Source organism: Stegostoma tigrinum, chromosome 1 (genome assembly GCF_030684315.1).
Source record: "Stegostoma tigrinum isolate sSteTig4 chromosome 1, sSteTig4.hap1, whole genome shotgun sequence".
In the NCBI taxonomy this organism is placed as follows: domain Eukaryota; kingdom Metazoa; phylum Chordata; class Chondrichthyes; order Orectolobiformes; family Stegostomatidae; genus Stegostoma; species Stegostoma tigrinum.
Genome location: NC_081354.1, coordinates 19,168,432 through 19,182,440, shown reverse-complemented (window position 1 = coordinate 19,182,440; position 14,009 = coordinate 19,168,432). Strand labels below are relative to the sequence as shown.

General features: G+C 47.8%; 1 protein-coding gene across 3 annotated transcripts in view; it reads left to right on the top strand.

The window, feature by feature from the left end:
- LOC125454329 (serine/threonine-protein phosphatase 2A 55 kDa regulatory subunit B gamma isoform) overlaps positions 1–14,009 on the top strand; it is a 313,765-nt gene that overhangs the window by 27,907 nt on the left and 271,849 nt on the right. The gene's annotated exons all lie outside the window — the stretch shown is intronic.

Here is a 14,009-nt window from a genome sequence, read left to right as displayed (position 1 = left end):
GCCTCCGAGTCAAATAATGTCATGGATAGCAGTCTGCAGAATCCAGGTCAGAGATGGGCAACTCAGGCTAGAGGTTTAATTGAAAGAAATTATGGCCCACCAAAGCAACAAGGATTCTTCAACAGCACCTTCAAAGCCCACCAAGAAAGATCAGGACAAAAGATGCAAGGATATACCACCATCTTGAGGATCCCCTCCAAACCCACACATTATTCTTCCCTGCAGTAATACCATTGCTCCTTCATGGTCATTGGGTCAAAACCCTGGAACTCTCTCCTGAACAGTGTTATGGTTCTACCTACTCCAGATGGACAGGAATGGCTCGAGAGTGACTCTCAACCACCTTCTTGTGAGCTATTACTGATGGACAGCAAATGCTGGTCTCTGTCACGTCCTATCAAAGAATTGAAAAAGAAATATTGCTGGATTAAAAGCCTTTGTAAGATATAATTAAAGATTTTACCAACAACAGGGTTAATGTGGGTAAGTGTTTTTTTCATGAGGACAAAATATCTCCAACTTTGAAATTTGATGAAGTGCCTGGGCCATGTTGAATCAATGAAGTGATTCTGCTATGACATGGTGCCCTCTTTTGTCCAATGAAGGGTATGACAAATATTGACAGCATCAGTGTTTATTGCAGTTTATGTAAAAAGAAGACACATTGAACTTGATTAATCCGGACCAAAGGGTATTCAACTTAGACTTATTAGTCCAGATTTTGGGTGTTCCTAAATTTTATTTTTTTTAACCTACGAAGAGTTACTAGAAGTTGGAGCTGAAAGTTGCGCAGTGTGTAAACTGTGTAATAAACAATGTATATCCTTAGCAACTGAGATTTTAGGGATTCGGAGGTAAACTGGCAGGTTTGTAAAACAGAATTAGAGTGGAACAATCCAGTGTAATATCAAGATAGAAGAGGAAAAGAAGAGAGAGAGGAAAGAATTGAATAGTGAGAAAAGAGACAAAGGTGGGGGGGGGGGGGGAGGGGTGGGGGTGGGAAAGAAACAACAGATTTAATAACCTAAAGTTTTGACCTTTGTAAAACCACCTAAAACAGTTCAGTAACCCAGAATTATTTGATTTCTGGGCAAGAAATATTTTGACAATGGTTAATTATTATAATGATATGAAAATGCTTAATATTCTAATTTTCCTGTTCATCTTAATGGTCATTTCCCATACAATAACTTTACCTTCCTCCAGGTTCCATTGCAATATCATATTTGTGAAGCTCCTATTGCTGGGTCATATAAATTCGATATGATCTTTAGACAGTTCACAATTCCAGGAGTAATCTTAGTAAAGGTGTGTGCTGATCAGATGCTGTTATTTACTTGGCAAAACTAGTTAAGTTTAAAAGTTGTGTGGGATTAGGGAGTGTGATGTGGAAGGGTAAGGACCTTACAATGTTGCACAAAAGGCCAATGTTCTGAAAGGTACCATAAAACAAAGATTATAAATGAATATAGTTATTTTGTGGTTGTAGTTGCAATTTTCTACATTTGTAAGCTCCATAAAACTGTGATCAGCTTCACAGATTGGGATGGGAACGTTGGTCAAATTACCAGAAAGTAAACCCTATAATAATGAAAATCAAAGTGCAAAGTGCAAGGTGCAGGAGGGAGCAGATTTGAGTGCCACACATTTACTGCAGATGGTCTAAATGTAATTGCAGGGACTTCAAGATTGTAGTAGACTTACACTGGTGTATAATTCACTTGCGACAGCAGTAAAATAAGTGAATAAAGCTTAAATTAGAGAAATACAGTGCAATTTCGAAATAGTCATTTTAAAATTCTCTCAACCTTCCTTTCAAATCCCTTCATAGCTTGGGAACCCCTATCCACATAATCACCCCAGCTCCATGACCTTCCAAGTGATATCTGACTCAAAATTCAAATCCTGATCTCTTTCACATCTTGATTTTTAATCGTTCTGCTGTTGGTGGCTGTGCCTTCGATTGTCTAGACCGTAAAATATGGTGTTCCCTTGCTAGATCTCTCCTCATCTTAATCTCGCTCTCTTTCCCCTAAGAAGCTCCTGAAAACCTGCTCAGATACCCTAGGTGGCTCCATTGTCTATAATAGTCCTGTGAAGAGCCTTGGGATGCAATTTTACATTGAAGATGTGGCACCAACTGTTATTGTTAAGAATCTCTGTTCAGGCAAGCAACCAAGTGTATCAGTAAAGGAAAAGTACAGCAGGCTACAAATACAGGAATAATAAAGTAGAGAAAGGATGGAACTAGATGTTTATAAAAGAGGAAGACAATTATTGATCTGGAGAGGAGATAGTTGGAACTGCAGATGCTGGAGAATCTGAGATAAGGTGTAGAGCTGGATGAACACAGCAGGCCAAGCAGCATCAGTGGAGCAGGAAGGCTGATGCTTTTGTGCTCCTAAGATGCTGTTTGGCCTGCTGTGATAATCCAGCTGCACACCTTGTTATCTCTGTTTCGGGTATGGACCCTTCTTCAGAAATGGTGGAGGGGGAGGTGGATCGAAGATGGATAAAGGAGAGGATAGGTGGAGAGGAGACGGGCAGATCGAGGAGGTGGGATGGAGCCAGTAAAGATGAGTGTAGTGGGGAGTTAGGATGGGGGTTGGTCCGTTCAGGGAGGATGGACAAGTCAAGGTGATGTGGATGAGGCTGGTAGGTAGGAGGTGGGGTTGGGGAGTTGAGGTGGGAGGAGTAGATAAATGAGAGAAAGGACGGACAGTTTAGGGAGGCGGGGATGAGCTGGGCTGGTTTTGGTATGCAGATGGGGGTGGGGAGATTTAAGCTTGTGAAGTCCACTTTGATACCATTGGGCTGCAGGGTTCCCAAGCGGACTATGAGTTGCTGTTCCTGCAACCATCGGGTGTCATCATTGTGGCACTGCAGGAGGCCCAGGATGGACATGTCATCCAAGGAGTGGGAGGGAGAGTTGAAGTGATTCGCGACTGGGAGGTGTAGTTATTTGTTGCGAACCGAGCACAGGTGTTCCACAAAGCGGTCTCAGAGCGTCCGCTTGGTTTCCCCGATGTAGAGGAGGCCACATCAGGAACAGCGGATACAATATACCACATTAGCAGATGTGCAGGTGAACAGCTGTTTGATGTGAAAGGTTTTCTTGGGGCCTGGGATGGGGGTGAGAGGGGAGGTGCAGGGGCAGGTGTAGCACTTCCTGCGGTTACAGGGTACAAGGGAGCCATGGAGAGAGTGGTCACTCCAGAAGGCAGATAAGGGTGGGAAGGGAAAAATGTCTTTGGGGTCAGATTGCAGATGGCAGACATGTTGGAGGATGATGTGTTGGATTCATAGAACATAGAACATTACAGCACAGTACAGGCCCTTCGGCCCTCGATGTTGTGCCGACCTGTCATACCGATCTCAAGCCCATCTAAACTACACTATTCCATGTACGCCCATATGCTTGTCCAGTGACGACTTAAATGTACCTAAAGTTGGCGAATCTACTACCGTTGCAGGCAAAGCGTTCCATTCCCTTACTACTCTGAGTAAAGAAACTACCTCTGACATTTGTCCTATATCTTTCACCCCTCAATTTAAAGCTATACCCCCTTGTGCTCGCCGTCACCATCCTAGGAAAAAGGTTCTCCCTATCCACCCTATCTATTCAGAGATTGGTGGTACGTGAGGATGAGGGGGATCCTGCTTTGCTTGTTATTGCAGGGAGAGGATGTGAGGGATGAGTTGTGGGAAATGCGAGAGATGTGGTCAAGGGCATTTCGACCACTGTGGAGGGGAAATTGTGGTCCTTGAAAAATGAGGACATCTGGGATGTTTGGGAGTTGAATGCCTCATCTCGGGAGCAGATGCGGCGGAGGTGAAGGAATTGGGAATAGGGGATGGCATTTTTGCTGGAAGATGGATGGAAGGAGGCGTATTCTAGGTAGCTGTGGGAGTCAGTGGGCTTGAAATAGAGATCGGTTTCCAGGTGGCTGTTAGAGATGGAGACAGAGAGGTCCAGGAAGGAAAGAGAAGTAGCAGAGATGGTTCAAGTGAACTTAAGGCTGTGGTGGAAGGTGTTAGTGAAATAGATGAACTGTTCGAGCTCCTCGTGAGAGCACGAGGCGGTGCCGAGACAGTCATTGATATAACGGAGGAAGAGGTGGGGGATAGGGCCAGTGTAGGTATGGAAGAGGGATTGTTCCACGTACCCTACAAAGAGGCAGGCATAGCTTGGACCCATGCGGGTACTCATGGCTACCCGCTTTGTCTGTAGGAAGTGGGAGGAATTGAAGGAGAAGTTAAGTGTGAGGATGAGTTCAGCTAAGTGGACAAGAGTGAGAGTGGAGGGGGACTGGTCGGGCCTGCCAATTTATAGATCCATTAGTTTAGGAAAGTGACTTTCCAAATTTTATATCTGGGTTAATATCGTTCAAAATGATTGTTGCAGCAGTTGTTTAAAATGCTACTAACAGACAATCTCAGAGTTGTTATATTGAAGAAGGATGCTATTCAGGTTGTCGCTGGCTTTCCAAATAAGTATCTCACTTCAGGCTATCAACCTGCCTTTTGCCCAAAATCTTGCATGTTCCTATTGAAATAACCATCTCATTCTCTATTGAAAGGGGAGCTGGCTGCTTGCAAGATTTGAACTGAGGCTCCTCTGTGGTTTCTTACCTGCTGCGTACACCCTTTCCGTCGCTACAGGATTTGGTCCACTCCAACTATAAAATAACCATCTCCTGTGCAGCTGTGCAAAGGCAATTTTAAGGTGGTGTACTGCCTATGCTGACTGAATTTACCCTTCAAATCAGGAGCTCATCTGTCATGGCCCAGCAACTAGAATGGCTGCTGTGAGGTCTCCAAGTTGTAGGTTTGGTTTGAGAATTTCCTTTTAGGTGTTGCCAACCAAGCTTGAAGGAAAGTTCCTTCTTCCTTTGTTGTTTTAACTGGTAAATCAACAATTATAATCTACAGAACATGCTGTGATAATAGCCTGAAATGGAATGTAGTCTAGTCTCCTGCTCCAGAACTTGATGGGCACATTGGCTGTTATCTTTATCAAGGAAGGTAGCCATCCAGGTTGTGTCATGTTTATCCCTCTTGAACCTTTGTCTGTCGACAGAAATTTTATCCCAGAGTGTGGTGCTTGGAGCTAGCAGCGAAAGGTAGATGTGGATGAGGCCGGCATGCAGCTGGTTGAAAGTGTGTGGGTGCTATATTTTTCCAAGCACATTCTCCAACTCAGATATAACTTAAATTAGTTATATATATGTATTTCCTCTTTTAAATTTAAAAAAGTACCACAGTTCCACTTTTATTATGCCAAAATGCTGCAGGAAGTTCAGGACCAAAAGATCCGAAAGAACTCATTGTTTAATGAAAAATGTGCCTGTGTGTTTATGGCTGGTGCTGGTAAATCTGAGACACTGCATTTAATAAGCTGCACCATTCAAAGGAACATAATAATTACAGCAGAGAAGAAACACTCTTAGCCTGTACAATCAGCATATGTTTTCAATTTTTAATGGAATACATGTATTTGTTATTTTGTGTTTTTTTTTCCCGTTTTGCATGCGAGAGATTTTGGAAAATGTTTGGAGGTGGTGTTTCATATGCTAGCTGCTCTTGTTGTACATAGACAAACGTTTTACAAAGAGAATAAACTCTAGTTCTTGGGGGGTTTTTTTCCACATATTGAAAGGAATGTTGGTGAAAATAAAGGAAGATCCCAATCTCTGTTACTGTTCATTGCAACATTACACATTATTTAATTCCAAACCTGTGGAATTGGAGAGAGAGAGATGGAAGAATGTATAGATGAGGAGCAGTGAAATTGATGTGGATTTTGAAATTGTGGAAGACTTTTTAGCAGGAAAATGGCAGCAAAATAAACCTGCTAGAAAGTAATTTAATTTACATACATACTTACGAGATGCAATTTGTATGTTGTGATAAAAGAATTATGACTATCTTGATGTCGTAAGTAAGATTTAGAGCTCCTTGAAAAATTTGCTTCTCATGTTGTTTTTGGCTGTTTAAGGTGCTTCTCAATCGTTTCCTAACAAATCCTGTAAGGGCACAGATTTCCAAATGTGTTGAATCCTCACTTGGGGACAACGATTGGACGTTCTGCTGGTGTGAGATTAGATGTGGAGTCAGTGAGTCTGAACTTTATCTTGTCCCTACATTCTGAGGGTATGTTATTGAGTTACAACGGGGAGTAGGAATTTCAGCTTTACTTCCAGACCAAGTTGCTGTTGTATATTTAAATTGGGACAGAATACAACTGTGTTAGGAACACAACAAATGTGGAGACATCATGAGACTATGTATTCTTTCCTATTTTTACTCCAATGATTTATCTGTGCCTTAGTTTTTAAGTGTTTTTAACAAAGTCTGCACTTTTATGATAAAACAAAGATGTCGATGCAGGAGATTTAAAGCACACAAGTGAAAATTGCTGGAGAAACTCAGCAAGCCTGGCAGTGTCGATGGAGAAAAAAAAGTTGAAATGTTTCGAGTCCAGTGTCCCTTCTTTAGACATTGGACTCAATGTTAGCTCTGTTTTCTATCCACAGATACTGCCAGACCTGTTGAGTTTCTTCAGCAGTACCTGTTTTTGTGCATTATTATCAGTTTACCACTGTCTGTAATTGCATTTCAAAATATAATCATTCCAAAAGCCTAAATTCCTTTGAACTTTTCCCTCAATTTAAATCCATTTTCCACATCCACTTCCAGCCTCTCTCATTTTAAAAGTGCTGAATCAAAGGAACTAGATTGAGAAATTCTCTGAAATTGAAAAATTGTAAGTAAAATGCTCAATTTCTTTTGCCTGCATTTTGAAACCACTACTTGGGGGTTAGTGATGAATTGAATTCTGAATTGCAATAATCTGACAATATATTGCTGCCCCTGTTCACAGTGGTGTTGCGATATAAAGATGTATTAAAATTGTCACTTTTTCTTAAATTTGTCACATTGACTGGATAGAACCGTACATCTCTCCCTGAGCTCTGCTAATAAAAGCTGACACCAACAAGCAGCTGCCCATGTGCCTTTGATTGCTTTGCCTATTGTTTCTTTAGAGATTTTGTGGACGTTAGTAAAAAAAAATGACTTTCATTCATCGGTGCCTGAGGATAATAAAAATTTAGAGCGTGCTGAGGAGATCTCTCATTTATGTTTGGCTTTAGTCTTCAATATTGCAGACTGCAGCAAAAAAAATAAGTCTGCATCTCTTTGCTGGATTAAAAGCTGTCTGGTTTTCAAATGAAATTGTCAGAACCAGGGACTTTACAGGGAACAAATTGGCCTGGCTTTGTGGTAAGAATAACCAAGAGACTTTGAAACTGTATCTTTATGAAGTAAATCAGATCGCAACCACCAGAAGCTGCTCTAAATCAAGATCTTGTCAATTTAACTCTGCATTCCGTGACTTGAAAGGCATGAAGTGACTCATTAAACAGTCAGATAAAACACCAGAAGAAGTTAAGGGATATGCATTCAAGTGTAAGCAAATTTTGGCTTGGTAACAAGTCTTAATTCCTGCCAAATAATCTCAACTTTTCCTGAAAATTTACATTTTAGAAGTGCAGACTATCATTGCTTCAGTTTGAATTATCGCTTTTTTTTTGAAAGAAGAATATTAAATACCTTGAAGATTTGTAGCTCAGGTTGAGGCTCTGGATGTGAGTTTGCTCGCTGAGCTGGAAGGTTAGTTTTCAGACATTTCATCATCAGTGAGCCTCCAACAAAGCGCTAGTGTTATGTCCCGCTTTCTATTTATATGTTTAGGTTTCCTTGGGTTGGTGATGTCATTTCCTGTTCTTTTTCTCAGAGGATGGTAGATTGATTTGGAGCCAATGTGTTTGTTGATGCAGTTCCGGTTAGAATGCCATGCTTCTAGGAATTCTCATGCGTGCCTCTGTTTGGCTTGTCCTAGGATGGATGTGTTGTCCCAATCAAAGTGGTGTCCCTCCTCATCTGTGTGTAAGGATACGAGTGATAGTGGGTCATGTCGTTTTGTGGCTAGTTGATGTTCATGTATCCTGGCGGCTAGCTTTCTGCCTGTTTGTCCAATGTAGTGTTTGTCACCAGTTCTTGCAAGCTTTTTGTAGATGACGTTCGTTTTGCTTGCTACAAAATACCTTGCAAGAACTGTGACAAACACTACATTGGACAAACAGGCAGAAAGCTAGCCACCAGGATACATGAACATCAACTAGCCACAAAACGACATGACCCACTATCACTCGCATCCTTACATACAGATTAGGAAGGACACCACTTTGATTGGGACAATACATCCATCCTAGGACAAGCCAAACAGAGCCACGCACAAGAATTCCTAGAAGCATGGCATTCCAACCGGAACTGCATCAACAAACACACTGATTTGGAGCCAATCTGCCATCCTCTGAGAAAAAGAACTGGAAATGACATCACCAACACAGGGAATGACATCACCAACCCAAGAAAACCTAAACATATAAATAGAAAGCGGGACATAACACCAGTGCTTCGTTTGAGGCTCACCATTGATGTTACCTAGAATGGTGACGAAACATCTGAGAACAAACTGGCAAGCTCAGTGAACTAGCTTACATCTGGAACACAATAAAGACCCACTCTCTTGTAGACCAAGAGGAGGAGAGTGCTGTCTTGGAGGTGAAAGGAGGACGTCGGGTTGGCTGTGCACCCTTGCGACCAGTGGATCTTAATGCTGGCTTCGGCCTAACGCTGGTTCAGGGGAGCAGCCAACCTGCAACGATGGCTGCGGCAAGTGCTTGTGCCCCAGGTCAGGGGGTCCGGAACACCATCCGTGTTTCTGTAAAGAAGGTGGATGAAGGTGCACCTGTGGACAGCACCTTCTTCGTGAAGAGGGTCCTGTTGGACTGTTGCGGGTTCGCTGCTGTGGACATTTACTGCCTGCAGGATTTCCCCGGAGGAGGTTTTTACGATGTGACCTTCCGGAGTGCCAAGCTTTGCGAGCGCTTCCTGGAGGTTTTCAAGGAGAAAGGAGGTGAGGGCCCCCTCTCTGTATTGACCGCTGTCCCGCTGTTTGTGATGCCAGCGCAGAGGAGCCGTATGGTGACTGTACACATGTACAACCCGCATGTGCCAGCAGTTGATGTCCTGACCTTCCTTGGAAGGTACGTGAAGGTGGAAGGGGACCGAACTGACATCATGGACCCCTTTGGCATCTGGACCAGTAAGAGGCAGGTCAAGGTGACGCAGCGGACGGGAACATCGTACACCCACCGTCCAGCTTTGCGATCGGCGGGAGCAAGGGCTACCTGACCTATGCAGGGCAACCTAAAGTCTGCCATGCCTGTGGTAGGTCAGTCACGTGGCGGCCGACTGCAAAGCCACCATCTGCAGGGAGGAGGGACAACTTGCAAAGAATTGCCCACAAGAGAAAAGCTGCAACCTTTTGCGGGGAAGCAGGCCACCTCTACAGGGCATGCCCGCAGCGGGGGACCACCTACGCCCAGGTCGCCGGCAGGAGCAATGCGGGGCCAGCAAGGAGAAGAGGAAGGCACCAGGGCCCAGCAAGGACCCCACTAATGTGCAGGAGGGCCCAGACCCCAGGATGGGCCCGAGGCCAGCAAAGCGCCTCTGCAAGCTCCCCCCGACAACTCGCAGCCGACGGAGGCGGCGACAGGTGAGCCAGGGGAGTGGACGACGGTCCGGAAAGCGAGGAGGAAGGTGCGTCGGTGGGCCCAGGAACCGCAACCATCGGGTGGGAAGAGGCAGCAACAGGGGGGCTATAAGAGCTCCTCTGAAGAGGGGGATTCGGAGACGGCCCACCCGAAGCAGAAGTTAAAGATCTCCATGGAGAAGGAAAGCAGCACCACGCTTCCAGGTGATGGGAGGCGTCCTGAGGCTCCCTCCGACACCCAGTCACGTGCCGCTGGGGCACTGGAGGGCCCCCCGGAACTTCCAGGCGCGAAGGAGGAAACAGCGCGTCCCCAGCCTGACCCAGAGCCGGACCCTCCTGCCTCCATACCCCCGACGGGGGGATGCCACCCGGAAGGCAGCACGGACGGTTTCCTCAGCCGGAAAGCATCCAGCAGTTAGCCTGGGCAATGGGCATGAAGGGACAGATGGAGGGGCTGGACCTGGGACTTGGGGAGGGTACTGCGGTCACTGCCCACAATGGGGGTACGAGTTGCGAGCATTAATGTGCACAGTGTCAAGTCCACCGGAAGATGTGTATCCACGTTGGCCTACTTGACCACCATCAAGGCGGACCTCCTGTTTCTGCAGGAGTGTGGTATACCGCACCTCGGCAGGTACGGGAAATGGTCCGGCGCCTGGACCTGTGGGCCTTCGATCTGGTCGTGGGGTAACGACTGTCGCTCCTCGGGCCTGGCTATTCTGCTGCGGGGGCGCGACTTCACCATCTGACAAGTTCAGGAGGTGGTGGTGGGGCGCCTCCTAGTGGCTGACGTCACCTACAGGAACGCTCCCCTGAGGCTGATCGACGTGTACGCCCCAGAGGTACGGAGTGAGCGGTTGGCCGTCCTGCAGCGGCTTCCACCCCTGCTGGCTACGTCCAGGCCGGTCATCCTAGGCGGAGACTTCAACTGCATCATTGATGCAGATGGAAGATCCGGCGTGGGGACAGCGAGTGGGGGGAGTCAACTGGACGTCACGTCCAGATTCCTGACGGGCACGGTGAAGGACGCCAAGCTGCTTGACGTCTTCAGCACCCCTGCAGACGGAGCGCAGCGGAGGTACACCTGGTCGCGGCCAGACGGTTCTATTCGCTCAAGGATAGATTTCCTGTTTGTGTCACGGGCGTTCTCGGTCAGGTCCACCGGCGTCGAGCCGGTGTTCTTCTCTGACCACTGCCTCCTGCTGGCCGACTGTCACTTACAGGATGACCATCCGTCCGGCAAGGGGACGTGGAAGCTCAACACGACTCTGTTGACCCCAGAGAATGTTGAGGAGCTTAAGAGGGAGTACGCCGGTTGGAGAACCGTGAAACCCCTCTTTGAGTCTCCGGGCGACTGTTGGGAGACAGTGAAGGAGAACATCAAGAGGTTCTTTGTCCTCAAGGGTGTTCGGAAGGTGAGAGAGAGGCGGGGAAAGCTGTCGCGACTCCAGAAAAGGGTGCAGAACCTGCTCCTTCTGCAGTTGATGGGGGTCAATGTCACAGAGGACCACCGTGAGGTGAGGGGCCAGCAAGCCTCGCTCTTCACCGCGGAGGCCTCCAGGATAATCTTCTGGTCCAGGGTCCGCTCCGTGGAGCAGGACGAGACGTGCTCGCGTTTCTTCTTTCAGAAGGTGCACAAAGAGAGCTCTGTGCTTAGCCGGCTGAAGGAGGACGACGGCTCGGTGACGTCGTCTCGGCCCGACATTTTGAGGATCAGCAGATCCTTCTATGCCGGACTGTACGACATGAAGCCCACGGACAGCACGGCCTCCGAGTCGTTTCTGTCGTCCATCGCGGAGGTCTTAGACGACGGCACGAGTGAGTGGCTGGAGCGGCCGATATCCCTGGACGAGCTGACCAGAGCCCTCAAGTCCTTGGAGAGGAATAAGACTCCCGGGAGCGACGGCTTACTGGTTGAGCTGTATTCCGCTCTGTGGGACCTGGTCGGCCAGGACCTGCTGGAGGTGTACGATAGTGCGCTTCAGGAAGGGGAAATGTGCAAGTCCATGAGGAAGGGCATTATCACCCTCATTTACAAGAGGAAGGGGGAGAGGGAAGAAATTAAGAATTGGCGTCCCATTTCACTTTTGAACGTGGACTACAAAATCCTGGCCAAGGTCATAGCCAACCGGGTCAGGTCTGTCCTGGAGTCGGTGATTCACCCTGACCAAACCTGTGCTGTGCCGGTCAGGAAGATCGCTGAGAGCCTAATGCTCATCAGGGATACGATCGCGTACGTACAGGACAGGCGGGTGGACACCTGCCTTGTCAGCCTGGACTAGGAGAAGGCCTTCGACAGGGTCTCTCATGCTTACATGAGGGACGTCCTCTCCGAATTGGGGTTCGGGGAGGGCATCCGCAATTGGATCCGGCTGCTCTACGCCAACATCGTTAGCGCAGTCTCGATCAAAGGGTGGGAATCGGACAGTTTTCCTGTCAGATCTGGAGTCAGGCAGGGCTGTCCGCTCTCTCCTGCCTTGTTCGTGTGCTGTGTGGAGCCCTTCGCCGCATCCATCAGGAAGGACGTGAGCCTGAAGGGCGTGACTATCCCAGGCAGTGGAGGCCTTCAGGTCAAGATCTCCCTGTACATGGACAACGTCGCCGTCTTCTGCGCTGATCGTCGTTCGGTGAGTAGACTATTGGACATCTGCGGCCGGTTTGAACTGGCCTTGGGTGCCAAAGTCAATAGGGGTAAGAGCGAGGTCATGTTCTTCGGGAACTGGGACGACCGCTCTTTCATCCCCTTCACCGTCAGGACAGACTACCTGAAGGTGCTGGGTGTTTGGTTTGGTGGAGCTGGGGCGTGCACTAAGACTTGGGAGGAGCATATCACCAAATTGAAGCAGAAGCTGGGCAGGTGGACGCATCGGTCCCTCTCCATCGCGGGTAAGAACCTGGTTGTCAGGTGCGAGGGGCTTTCGGTACTGTTGTATGTGGCGCAGGCCTGGCCTATTCCCTGGACCTGTGCCACTGCGGCCACCCGGGCCATCTTCCACTTCATTTGGGGGTCGAGGATGGACCGGGTCCGCAGGGACACCATGTACAAAGACCTGGGGAATGGGGGAAAGGGCGTACCGAACGCCACCCTCGCCCTGACGGCTACCTTTGTGTGCGGCTGCATCAAGCTGTGCGTATATCCTCAGTACGCAAACACCACGTGCTACTACTTTCTGAAATTCTACCTGTCCCCGGTGTTGCGAAAGATGGGCCTGGCCTCGTTGCCACGGAATGCTCCGAGTAGTTGGACCGTTCCGTACCACCTGTCCTTCGTGGAGACATTTTTGAAAGGAAACACCTTTGACCACAAGGTCGTCAGGCAGTGGTCAGCACGTAGTATCCTCGGGACCCTTCGGGAAAAGGAGAGGGTGGATCCCGTCGTGTGATTCCCCACGCAGACTGCCAAAGCTGTTTGACAGAATGCCTCATCGCCAGAACTTTCAAACCAGCACAAGGACGTTGCTTGGTTGGTGGTGAGAGGGGCTCTCCCAGTGAGATCCTTTATGCATGCCCGGAATCTTTGCGCCACCGCACGCTGCTCTCGAGGCGGCTGCGGAGGTGGGGGGATGAGACTGTCAATCACCTCCTTCTGGAGTGTGCCTATGCGCAGGAGATCTGGAGGGGGATGCAGTGGTATTTGTCAAGGTTCGTCCTGAGCAGCTCCGTGACGCGGGACTCCGTGCTCTACGGGCTGTTTCCCGGGACGCACACCGAGACCAACATTAACTGCGCCTGGAGGACCATCAGTGCGGTGAAAGACGCTCTTTGGTCTGCCAGCTGAAAGAACTGACCCTGACTGAGTGTTGCAGACTGGTGCACTCCAAGGTCCAGGACTACATGCTGAGGGACGCGCTAAAGCTTGGGGCAGCTGCCACCAAGGCGCGGTGGGGAAAGACCACCGTCTGAAACCCCTCGTCCAGAATAGAAAAAAGGGCCCTATCTGGTAACTGGGCCCAGCTGGCGCCTTCCCCAACTGGTCAGGGGGCCAACGGGGACTGTGCGGGGTGACGACTGCCGGGGTATTTTCTTTTTCTTCTTTGTTTGTTTTTTTTCCCTTTTAGTTGGTGTACGTACCCCCTGGGTAACCCGGAGCGGCCTGCATGACTGGGTGGTGTATAAATGTTTTATTTTCTTGTACATTCTGTGAATAAAGTATATTTTTCCAAATAAAAAAAAGTGACAAAACGTCTGAAAACTAACCGTCCAGCTCAGCGAGCAAACTCACATCCATTAAATACCTTCTTTTTTGTGTCTCTTATTTCTCTGTCTCAATCCCGTTTTCTTTCCCTGTCTTTATTTCGTTCACTTTATATGATTTTACGTTTACTTAACAATTTTAACTTGCAATTTATTGCCATGCAATTGATCCTTCTTGAAGTAATGCTGTTGG